The following is an 11,367-nucleotide window of genomic DNA, read 5'->3' as shown; positions in this document are numbered from 1 at the left end:
CATTAGTCCAGAAAAACCTTAAAAGAGTTTGTAGATTAATTCCACTGATTGTCACTCGATCAAGTAAAGTTCTTTCCCTTAAAATGTTTAGAAATTCCCCTTAAACATGAAGACACAAAAACGTTGGTGTACACTTTTCCATTTAAGCTTCTATAAACAATATATCGGCAATGTGTGGTTGCGACCGCCACTACGCTCCGCTATTAGGGTAGAATCAGAAATGAATTCTCTAGCCGGTAGTAGGTAGTTAAGTCACCACTCTACTCCGGACATTGCAGGACGAGACCAATCTCTCAAAACAAAGGCTTACAGCGGTAACTAGCAGCAGCCGCCGCGTAGCTCCATGAGACAAGAAACCCAGCGCAGCCGGTTTCGAAATTGACACGCATCAGCCGATGCGTTCTCAGAGAAGGACAATAACTTCAAAACTACGATGCAGGAAAGCGCGCGAGTCAGAAGCTCCCAGCGGCGATCCGAAATACAGTACCTTAGCACAGCGAGGAAAACAGTCTTAGAGGGCTCCCTTCTCCAAATGGCAGCAGCACGACGATAGCCGGTCTTCACCCAGCAACAAGGGAAACACTAAGAACGGACTCAGGATTACGTGCAACTCGTTTCCTGCTACCACCACCCATATACTTCCCCCTGCAAAGGTTCATGGGAGTTGTAGTCCCTGACAGTTAGGTAGGCGCGGTGATGCAGAAACCTGACAGTATGCCCACTCTCTCCTAGCGCCTCCTAGGCCCTGGCTTGGCAGGATACCTCCGATGAAATGATCTGACAGCAACAGGAGCATGTACATTTACGGATGGCTCCCAAGAGTCGTCCTCAGCCGAGTAGCCCTTCCAGGCCACCAAGTACCACAACGCGCCTCTGCGACGTTTAGAGTCTTTTATGCAGCGTACCACATACTCCAGACCATCATCGCACAGCACCGGAGGAGGTGCCCTCCGACGAGCAGCCAAAGCCGGTTTCAACAAACTGCAGTGAAATACCGGGTGGATTCGAAGAGAGGCTGGAAGTTTCAGTTTATATGCCACAGGGTTAACCTGTTTCAAAACAACATACGGTCCAATGTATTTAGGGTGGAACACCGAACGGAGTTTAAACCTTATGTTTTTGGTGGACAACCACACCCTGTCCCCCACCTGGTAAACAGGTCCCACACCTCGATGCTTATCGGCCCATTTCTTGTAATCCTGCTTGGCTTGAACCAAATGTCTGGACACTGTCTTTTGGACTGCATGTAAACGACGGACCGAACCCAACACCGAAGGCTGATTACCCACTTCTCCAGGAATGTTGATAGGCAATGCCCGGGCATCGAATCCATAGTTGGCGTAGAAGGGGGACACCCCCAATGAACTATGCCATGCATTATTATAGGCAAATTCAGCTAGCCACAACAGGGACACCCAGGAATCATGAGCCTCAGCAGCATAGCAACGTAGATATTTTTTCAGAGTCTGATTGAGCCGTTCAGTCTGACCATCCGTCTGGGGATGGAAACTGGTTGACAAAGAGGCTTTGATCTTTAATGCTTAACACCATGACTTCCAAAAGCTTGCAATGAACTGAGGACCCCTGTCTGAAATGATGACTTCAGGGATCCCATGGAAACGGAAAACATTAGACAAAAGCAGCTGTGCTGTTTGACCAGCCGTGGGGAGATTCCTGCATGGTATAAAATGTCCCATTTTCGTAAGGCTGTCTACTACCACCAGCACAGCTGTATGTCCATGATCAGAAGGCAACCCTGTGATAAAATCCATACTGATACTCTGCCATGGTTTCTTCGGTGTGGGTAATGGCATAAGTTTCCCCTTGCTCTGACACTGCAATGTCTTTGCTCGTGCACACACCTCACACTGACCCACCCAAAGAGTTACGTCTCTGGACAAGGTATCCCACCAGAACTGCCTCTGAACCAAGAGCACGGATTTCTTTATGCCTTGATGACCTGACATTGGTGAAGAGTGACACCACTCGAAAGCCTTTTTCCTGCTTTCCATGGTAGGCAAGTATAATTTGTTCACTACGAAAGGCAGACCACGGACGAGGGACCGTCTGGTGTCTTTACTACTCCACAACCTCCAGTCCGCCTCGGTCTTTTGTCCTTTGATTGTCTCTAGGAATACATCCGCATTGAGCACACAGATCACTTTGCTAGGTTCAATGATGGCATCCATTGGAGGATCAGCCTTTACCTCCAAGGTATCACCCAAGCGTGACAAAGTATCCGCCTTCTTGCTTTCAGCACCTGGACGGAAAGTTATCAGAAAATTGTATTCCGCAAAAAATAGCATCCACCGCATCTGCCTCTGTGACAAATGTCTAGCTGTTCTCATGTATTGCAGATTACGGTGGTCTGAGAACACAGTCACAGGATATAAGGCCCCCCATAGATACTGTCGCCATTCCTGGAAGGCCTTTTTAATAGCAAGTAGTTCTTTCTCTGCAATAGTGTAGTTTCTCTCTGCTTGACTCAGCTTTTTGGATAGGTACGCCACCGGGTGGAGTTGTCCTGTTTGTACATGTCTCTGGGACAAAATAGCCCCTACTGCCTCATCCGAGGCATCTGCCTCCACAACATACGGTAACTCAGGTTGCGGATGTGCTAATATGGGAGCGGTAACAAACGCACTCTTGAGATGATTAAACGCAACCTCCGCTTCCTGCGACCAACAGTACACCACCCCTTTTCTTAGAAGACGAGAAAGAGGTGCAGCTATGTGCGAAAAGCCATCTATAAATCTCCTATAATAGTTCGCAAAACCCAGGAAACATTGGACTTCTTTCACTGTTTTCGGTGTGGGCCAGGACTGTACTGCTTGCACCTTTCTTTCTGCCATTTGCAACCCATCAGGACATAGCATGACCCCTAGGAACTCCACAGTAGTTACACCAAACTCGCATTTACTAAGCTTACAAAACAGTTTGTTCTCTCTCAGTCTTTGTAAAACCTGTGTCACATGATCGTGGTGAATCCCTACATCACAAGAATAAATCAGGATATCATCAATGTAGACAACCACACTGATGTCTACCAGATCCCTCAAAACATCATTCAGGAAGTATTGGAAGGCGGCTGGGGCGTTACACAGTCCAAAAGGCATAACAGTATATTCAAACAATCCGTAACATGTTTTAAAGGCCGTCTTCCATTCATCACCCTCCCTCATTCTCACAAGGTGATATGCCCCCCGAAGATCTAACTTTGTATAAATGCAGGCCTTCCGTACTTGATCCAGTAGCACCGGAATGAGGGGGAGAGGGTACCTGTTACGAACAGTGTTTTTATTCAGCATTCTGTAATCAACACAAGCCCTCAATTCACCATTAGCTTTCGCTATGAAAAATAAAGGAGAGGCTGCAGGGGACTTGGAAGGGCGGATAAAGCCTATAGCTTGATAATGTGTTAGGTACTCCTTGAGGTGCTTGGTTTCAGGCACAGATAATGCATACACACGACAGGTGGGCATCAGGGCTCCTTCAACCATATCAATGCAACAATCGTATAAACGATGAGGGGGTAGTTAATTTGCCAGCTGATCGCTAAATACATCCGCAAATGACTGGTATGCACACGGTAATGTTACCTCCTTTTCTGCCGCAGAAGCCACCTGAAAAGGAGTAGACAGCTCTCTCGCCGGAGTAACAGGATGTACTGACATGTGTTTCTGACATTCAGGTGAAGGAAACCTCAGCCTTTTCTCCTTCCAATCAATATCAGGGTTATGATATGAAAGCCAGGGCATACCCAAAATCACCTCGTATTGTGGAGCCTCGATTATGTTTAGGATTAACTTGTCCCGATGTTCCCCTTCTGGCAATTCTACAACCAACAACACCTCATCTGTCTGTTCTGTAATCATTCCAGATTTTAAGGGTTTCCCATCTACCGCCCACACTTCTTCTGGGTGTAGCCTGGGTATGCGTTTCAGATTTAGAGATGTTACCAACCCACTGTCTATGAAATTGCCAGTGGCCCCAGAGTCAATCATCACCAACACTTGATGGACCACTAGCTGACTCTCCAGACACATGGACAAAACGATGTGGGATACAGAATCTTGAAGAACCTCACAAACCAAAGAAGGAAGCTTTAAGGGAGTCTGTTCATCCCTTTCTTCATTACCTTTGCTGTATGACTCGGTGCTAGATACCGCCAATCTTTTCTTAGCCCAACTTACTGCATCACCTATCATGTACGAGATGGCGAACACTACTCGTGAATGGTGGTTGGGAAAAGACGCGGGTTTGCAAGAAAAATGCATCATGATCTGTGTAAGAAATATCTGTGTCCTAGACGAATCCCCCGAGTATCTCTCAGGGCTTGCCAACGGTATAGGAGGAGGTACCGTTACTTGAATACGGGGATTAAGTGTAGCAGCATCAAAGGGGTTACCAGCTAACCTATCCACTCTTTCCCTTAAGGCTGTAGCTTCTATTCTAGAGGCCGCCAACTCCTGTTGAACTAACACCAGCGCTTGTAACACTTCCTCTAGGGTAGCCATGTTTGTTCAACAATCGTATCAGGCGGAGCATATATCGTGGGCACGTAATTCTGTCAGGGCCTGCTCCACAGGATACGATCGATGAACAAAGGGGTCCACCTCCTGATGTTACCAACACCCCGAAATGATACACAGGGGGTTCGAACCATCAGGCGAGGGATAAATAATGAAAAGAGACCGGGGAAGGGTAGGGGTCAGCAGGGACAAGGGATCTGAAACGATAGAGCATAAGTTTTATAACACCAATCAATGATAAGGCTACTCTCAATAATTCTCTCTAAACTTCTGAATACCTTGAGAGGCTGTACACATTCCTCCAGCAAGCATACAAGAATATCGGTCCAGCTTCCTAAAAGGAAACACAATGGTTATCACAACAAATGGCACACTGGTTTATGATCTCAAAATGCAAACCCTTTGTGAATACACACCATATCATGTGGAGATGAACTTTTGTAAATGACCCCCGACCTATTGACTTGTTCCTCTAAATCAATCTTCGAGTACTTCACAAGTCATTAGTACAGAAAAACCTTAAAAGAGTTTGTAGATTAATTCCACTGATTGTCACTTGATCAAGTAAAGTTCTTTCCCTTAAAATGTTTAGAAAGACTTAACATCAGAAGTGGTTCATAAATCCAGTAAATTATATTTCTGTAAAGAAAGACCTTAATGTCAGCCACTCATCAATTTTACATCTAATTGACGCACTACAAGTAGTTATTAGAAGTGTATAAAAGTGGTCCACTATTGATTCCAAACATTAACATAGACCACTAACCTATTTTTACAACCTCACCATAATATGTTTACCTATTGAAACGAGAGAAATTACCTCTATTAGCTCTTGTTCTCAATAATCAATAACAAAATCCTCTTCCGATTCTTCCAATATTCATATTTCAATATCAATCTGAAAATAAAAAAATATAATAAGGTCTCGTGTCAGTTCTGAGAGTAATCTTATTTCTCATTACCATCACACTTACCCAGACCTAAAAATTAGATGTAAAATTGATGAGTGGCTGACATTAAGGTCTTTCTTTACAGAAATATAATTTACTGTATTTATGAACCACTTCTGATGTTAAGTCTTTTATTATGTCTCTGATGTATGATGAAACTCTTTGCCGTGCGAGACTCTGTATATTGTGACCATGACTGACAGAGTTGAAGGGTTTCGATATATCTATGAATACAACTGCTAATGAGTGACTGTTTTTTCGTTCCCCTTTTTGTGATATTTTGTAGGAGAGTCAGATTCTCGAGACAACCTCTCACCTTCATGAAGCCTTTTTGTCTCATATTCAACTCAACAAAAAATGAGTCTTTCAGTTAATATTTTTGTGAATACCTTCATGAATGCAGTACCAATGGTAATTGGACGCCAGTTACTGATTTTTTTAAGTTCACTAATCGGTACATTCTTGGGTATCAAATTTGATCGGTTCTTTTTGATAATTTCTGGTACTCTTCTCATCATCAACCAAGACAATATATTCTGGGCAGCAGTCTTAGTTGTCTGCTGTGCACTTTATTCAAGTCATTCAGACCAATCTTTTCAGGCCCCACTGTTTTCTTTAAATTGGAGTTCTCAAAGGCATGAGTTATTTTGAGCAGTGTATTTCTTTACATAGATTTCTAATTTCGTAATCCTCTGGTATCCGATCAATCGGCATGAAAACAGAATTTTTCTTGTTTTCTTTCTCAATTATGTTTTTGTAATATTGAAAGATTTGATCAGCAGTGATTTGGCAAGTGGTATCTACTGCCCCATCAGTGATTATCGTGGCAATTTTCTTTTTGTCTTTTTTAAACATTGCCTGGTATTCTTTATAGCTGCCCTTTGCTTTGGCATACTTTTTCTTGTGCGTCCGATTAAGCATTCCGTTTTTCTTATCTTTTTTTGTTATCCTGTTCCCTACTGAGGCATTCTGGTGCTCATCTTGAGCAGGGTTTATAGGCTCATTATTGAGTTCTCTTGCTGGTTCATTTGTTGGTACACTTGCTGGTATAGGACTTATATCAGTGGTGTTTTCTGCGATATAAGTCACTACCTCATCCATCAGATCCATAGCAGCATCGTGTTGCTCTACGTTTTTGGTTTACTTCTCGATTTCTGTGATTCTGCCTTCATCAAGGTTCTTCATTTTTTGCGCACGTTTGTGATTGATAAAGTCTCTGCGCTTTTCTGTTGTTTCTTCCATTGTAACCTCTGGTTCATCGCAAGAGTCATTTTCAGAAACATTTGATGCTTGCAGTACATCTTTTGCGGATTTTTTGCTTTTATCTCTTCTATCTCTACTCTTTTCTGCAATTTGTTTTCTGTTTTTATTGTCAAAATGTGGAACCATCAACGCATTAATATTCCTCTTATTTTCATATACTTTTTCCAATTCTGCTATTAGCAGTATTTCATCCTGTGACCATAATTCTGATGATTTGCTGCTTGCTAGAGCTGCTAGTCTAGCCTCATTTTGCGCTCTTTGATGGGCATGCCGGGCATGTTGCGAAACACCAATTTTTGTTCCAAATCTGAGGTCACAGAAGCTGCACAGGAATGGCAGCTCTCCTTTTTGAGGTCTTCCTTTACATTTGGCATAATGACATGCAATATTGTGGTATTCAGCTTCTTAGTCACATTTTGAGCAGTACGTTTTACGATAGAAGCCTTTGCGCTTGTTGGAGACATGTTTCCCAGTTCTTTAAAAGTTCCCAATATGTCTCCACTCAAATCACATTTATATTTTTCGTTTGGGTACTTCCAATAAGCGGTTTACCCACGCTTCATTGAATTTCTTCACTTTGACATTCAGAGCACTGGGCAGAAATCACATCGTGTCAACTCAACACCCGCCTCGGGCCTTCGCGATGCTTTGTTTTAATTAAACAGTCGGATTCCCGTGGTCTGCCCCAGTTCTAAGTCAGCTGCTAAGTGCTGGCCGAGGCAGAACGCCGGCCCGCGCACCTGGGGAGGGGGCACAGGGAGAGGCGACCACCGTAGCTGGGGTGAACCACAGGAAGGGCCCGGATGGTGTCACGAATCGCCGCCACCCCGGAGGGGGACACCTCGTCCAGCCGCGGCATGCGTCCAACCCGACCGACCCAGCCCTTAGAGCCAATCCCTATCCCGAAGTTACGGATCTGACTTACCGACTTCTCTTACCTTCATTGTTCCAACATGCCAGAGGCTGTTCACCTTGGAGACCTGCTGCGGATATGGGTACAACCCGGCACAAGATTTACACCATCTCCCCCGGATTTTCAAGGACCAGCGAGAGCTCACCGGACACCGCTGGAACCACAACGCTTTCCAAGGCTCGGGCCCCTCTCCCAGGGTGAACCCATTCCAGGGCGCCCTGCCCTTCACAAAGAAAAGAGAACTCTTCCAGGGGGCTCCCGCCGGCTTCTCCGGGATCATTTGCGTTCCCGCACTGGACTCCGCGAGGGTGCCGTCTCTGCCACTCCGGGTTCGGGGATATGAACCCGACTCCCTTTCAATCGGCTGAGGGCAACAGAGGCTATCACCCGTTCAGTTCTGCTTACCAAAAGTAGCCCACTAGGCACTAGCATTCATGCCTGGCTCTACACCAGCAAGCCGGGCTTCTTACCCATTTCAAGTTTGAGAATAGCTTGCGATCGTTTCGGCCCCATAACCTCTAATCATTCACTTTACCAGATAAAACTGGGGGCTCCACAGGCCAGCTAGCTTGAGGGAAACTTCGGCGGCAACCAGCTACTAGATGGTACGATTGGTCTTTTGGTCCTATACCCAGGTCAGATGACCAATTTGCATGTCAGGACCCCTACGGACCTCCATCAGAGTTTCCTTTGGCTACGCCCTGCCCAGGCATAGTTATCCATCTTTCGGGTCCTATCACGCACGCTCATGTTCCACCTCCCCGACAGAGCGGGCGAGACGGGCCGGTGGTGCGCCCGCCGCTGGAAGCACGTCGGGATCCCACCTCAGCTGGCACACGCAAGCCCTCACCTTCATTGCGCCACAGGGTTTCGCTCGGCCCTCCCACTTGCGCACATGTTGGACTCCTTGGTCTGTGTTTCAAGACAGCGGAGTGACGTGGTTGGACGCACTGAGAACAGTCTGCCCAAGTCGACAGTTGTGCCAGGATCAGGGTGCCCCATCCCCCCTTCAATCGTCAGGCATGCCCGAGACGGTCGAATCTCCCTCTGCCACGCGGACACATCAATGCTGCTGCCATGGGGGCTGTAACACCCTCTGCCGCAGCGGAAGGCCACCTGCCACCCCGAAGCCTTCGCAGCCAACCCGGTCGCGGCGCACCGCTGCAGAGGAAATGCACCCTGCGGGGGCCGCAAAGGGGATCCGGAACTCCTGAGACACTGACCTTCCCGCCACATTAAATCCTCCGGGAGGACTGCACGGACCCCTCCCGTTTACCTCTTGCCGGTTTCACGCCCTCTTGAACTCTCGCTTCAAAGTTTGTTTCAACTTTCCCTTACGGTACTTGTTGGCTATCGGTCTCTTGCCCGTATTTAACTTTAGATGGAGTTTACCACCCGCTTTGGGCTGCATTCCAAGCAACCCGACTCTGAGAAGACCCGATCCTGGGTAGCGAGGGGACGCTACTGGCCTAACAACGTCCGTGGGTAGAGCCTCGATCAGAAGGAATTGGGCCCCCTGAGTGACGACGGGGAGTCGGTCTTCTGTATGCCACATTTCCCAAGCCCGCCGCCGGGCGGGGATTCGGTGCTGGGCTATTCCCTCTTCACTTGCCGTTACTGGGGAATTCTGGTTAGTTTCTTTTCCTTCGCTTAGTAATATGCTTAAATTCAGTGGGTTGACACGTCTGATCTGAGGTCGTAGTTGGAAGAAAATGCCGCAGCGGCAAGGGGTTGCCACAGAAGGCCAGCCCCTGCCCGAGCAGGGGCCTGGCGTCCCGACAGCCCTCGCCTTCTTTCCCCGGATCGGATCTGGAGAGGTTTCGCCCTCCCCGGGATGTTGGCCATGGAGGTGGGTGCCCGAGGCGCATGCATGCAGGCAGCCAGTTGGACACCACAGACAGCCACGTGCGGCACGCAGCCAGGCGCCCCTGGACTGGCGTGGCACGCTGGTGGAATACCTCCGCGACAGGACCCGGTGAGGGACCCTGCCATGGGCGATCGGGGGTCTGACCATGTGTGGGGATGAAGGGAAGTGGAGCTAACACTGTGATGGCCCCAGCCGCATCCCGGGGAAGCCCCGGGGCGATTGATGATCGAGCGACCCTCAGACAGGCGTAGCTCCGGGAGGAACCCGGGGTCGCAAGCTGCGTTCAAAGTGTCGATGATCAATGTGGCCTGCAATTCACACTAATTCTCACAGCTAGTTGCGTTCTTCATCAACGCACGAGCCGAGTGATCCACCGCCAAGAGTCACAGGCAACTTTTCAAAAATGTTTACCCACTTGCGGGTGCAGGAGAGGTGGGAGGAAGGCGATGCCGTCCGTCCGCCACCCCTGCGGCGAGACGGCCCGAGTGTCCTGTTGAAGGTTTTCCCTCTGGGAGTCAGACTGCAACGTTAGGAGAAAAAAAAGTTACCAGGCGCTTGGCCCGGGAGTCCACATAGGGGACGAGGGTGGGGGATACTAGAGTGATGGGAGCAGGCAGCTCCGCAGCCGCCGATCCCTCCCGGGGTAACCCAGGAGGGTTACCCCGGGAGGGAGTAAGGCAAGCCCCTCGGCCTTGCCTCACGGAACAGGTTGAACTGTGTACCTGGCAACGAGGGAGGGTCACCTCACCTGCACGTCAGCGGTCCGTCAACGGGCAGGCTTGAGCTGTGCCGGCAGGCGATCAGCCCACCACCACCCTCGCCCGGGTCAGAGGGGCTGGAAGGGAAGAGCCACGTGCTCCCCATCCTGCATGCCTTCCACCGAGAGGAGCCGGGGTCACCTCGCAGGACTTTGGCCCCTTCTCTTGCAGACCGACCTGCCGCGCGAAAAGGGCTGTTCCTCGTCGCCCAGAACCCGGTCGGGCCGGGACTCAGGTGCAGGAGGGCCCAGCCGGCGCCAGGGCCTTTTTCGAGGGAGGGGTGGTACCAGCCCGGGGATGAACTGCCATTCTGTTTCCCCCGCTGAGGAGGGGGGGTCGTTCTGGGTGAGCTTGGGTTCCGTCTCAGAGAGGGACAGGGGATGGGGGCCCCCAATCCCCGGTCCTTCGCGTGTCGGTCGGGCCTTAGCCAGGGGGAGGGGCCCGTCTAAGTCCCAGTCTTCACCTGAGCACCCCATGTGGCCGCAGATCACTCCGCTGGCCAGGGCGCGCCAGGGCAGGGCTGTGCCCTGTGCCTAGGGCAGGGGTCTTCAATCTGTGGGGCGCGACCCCCAGGGGGGGCGTGGAGTCCTGGGAAGGGGGTCGCAGATTGTCATTTTGCCTTAGTGGCGTCGGGCTGATTGAGGGTGCTCACGGCGGAGGCCTAATTCACACCGAGGGGTGAAAAACAGCAAAGCCTCATTAACAAGTAAAAGGTCTTTTAAATACCTGTCAAGTACTCGGGTGCGGCTTTCTGTGTGTCCCTGAAGGTGTTTCAGCCCGGCTCACATACACGAGGGGGAGAGCTGGGGGGCAGGGGAGGGTGGCTGGGGGAGGATGCTGTAGCCCTTTGAGTGGACGTTGCACACCTGGAGCTGTGGGTCCGGCCTGTAAAACACAAAGCACGAACCCTCATACCTGGTGCCTGTGCAGGAGAAATGTGCCTGAGAGTCTGTTCTTCAGGTGAGATGTTGTTACAGCCTGTCCGCCCCCTGTCCCCAGCAGGGAGCCACAGAGATGCCCTCCCATGAGAGAGGAAGAAGAAGGAAGAAGACGCAGAGAGATACTGACACCCCCCTGCTCCCCC

The 11,367-nt window shown here is 49.4% G+C and overlaps 1 non-coding gene and 1 pseudogene across 1 annotated transcript; both read right to left on the bottom strand.

The window, feature by feature from the left end:
• Positions 1–7,699: 7,699 nt before the first annotated feature.
• Positions 7,700–9,334, bottom strand: LOC147726706 (28S ribosomal RNA; annotated as a pseudogene).
• A 422-nt stretch (positions 9,335–9,756) lies between these two features.
• On the bottom strand, positions 9,757–9,910 carry LOC147726705 (5.8S ribosomal RNA). Its single transcript, XR_015309610.1, has one exon. It is a non-coding gene; the product is annotated as a 5.8S ribosomal RNA (ribosomal RNA).
• Between the last annotated feature and the right edge of the window lie 1,457 nt (positions 9,911–11,367).

Source organism: Lissotriton vulgaris, chromosome 3_1 (genome assembly GCF_964263255.1).
Source record: "Lissotriton vulgaris chromosome 3_1, aLisVul1.2, whole genome shotgun sequence".
In the NCBI taxonomy this organism is placed as follows: Eukaryota; Metazoa; Chordata; class Amphibia; order Caudata; family Salamandridae; genus Lissotriton; species Lissotriton vulgaris.
This window is presented reverse-complemented; position numbering and strand designations above follow the sequence as displayed.